Below are 1,493 nucleotides of genomic sequence, written 5' to 3' on the forward strand. Positions count from 1 at the left end.
TGCAGGGCCTGTGATCGCTGAATATCTATCTATCTATCTATCTATCTATCAAGCGAACTCATATCCTGTAATAAACAATCATCAGTACAGTGCATTTCCATGTTTTTCGGGCATATCTAATGTTTCTGGGGCTCTTGAACGTTACTTCTCGTATTACTGATAGACTTTCGAATTATTTTGCAGCAGAGCTGTTGCTGGAAGCATGTAACCTCCCTCTCACTTATCGACCTTAATGACAGAAAAATTAAACCGCGTGTACGTAATGGACATTTGGGAAAAGCAATCGTCACCGAAGTTAATCTGTTGGTAAAGAGGGCCGAAAGGTTTACATCTAAATGAAAGGAAAAATGCAAATGAAACTGGTGGAAATTAATTTTGAAAAAGGGTAAAGTTAATAAAGAAATTAAATGTGCGGTCGTTACGTTAATAATTAACTATCGTTAATTAGATATTTGAGATTTGGGGGAAATTACGGTCGGCAGTCCAATGTACAACTACTATATTAACTGAAAAGGAAAGGTTATTGCACATATAATTAGCACTAAAAGCGTGGCAACTGAAGGTTGACACGTGTTGTGTGAAAACTGAATGTTTGTCAGAAGTAATAACTTTCGCTACACTCTGACTTAATTAAACCAAAGAATTAATAAAACCGGAAAATTGAAAGTTTATTTAGTGACTGAAATAAATAGTGAACTTTGTTTCTGAAGCACTACGAAATTCAATAAAATAAGGTTTGTCTTGGGCTACCTCAACAATCATTTCAAAATCTACTTGAATCTATGCAATTCAGAAATAGATTTAACTGTGAACTTGAATTAAATGATTCTGAACAATTAAGATTAGTAAAATTTAGTATGTACCAAAATGGCTCTGAGCACTATGGGACTCAACATCTTAGGTCATAAGTCCCCTAGAACTTAGAACTACTTAAACCTAACTAACCTAAGGACATCACACACACCCATGCCCGAGGCAGGATTCGAACCCGCGACCGTAGCAGTCCCGCGGTTCCGGACTGCAGCGCCAGAACCGCTAGACCACCGCGGCCGGCTTAGTATGTACCAAGCTGAGCTGCAGTCACAGGTAAGCTAAAATATGGTAACAAAACTCGCACTCTTAATTTGTGCTTGTGTAATCTAAATATTGTAGCCAGCTATGAATACCTTAACTGAACTTTGAAATTAAAGCAGTGAAATCGAATGACATTACTTTAATGCTGGCTTTTGAATTTCAATGGCACTCGGGTTCATTTCGGAAAAGGAAGGGACCCTGCTTGGCAATGCAATTGGGACAATGAGCAACAAAGGTTCATGCTACGTTGCTGTAATTTAGTGATGCTAAGGGAACAGTTTGAAAAGCTGAGGTCTGCCACACAGTTCTAAAACTTAACGTGTTTTCAGTCTTCCTTGTTGGTTGATTGAAGTTTTGAAGTCGTCGATTGACGAGGTGGCCACAGTCACTCCTCGTCGGCCGTCGCTGTTGCAGAAGCT

This window comes from Schistocerca nitens, chromosome 1 (assembly GCF_023898315.1).
Source record: "Schistocerca nitens isolate TAMUIC-IGC-003100 chromosome 1, iqSchNite1.1, whole genome shotgun sequence".
NCBI lineage: Eukaryota > Metazoa > Arthropoda > Insecta > Orthoptera > Acrididae > Schistocerca > Schistocerca nitens.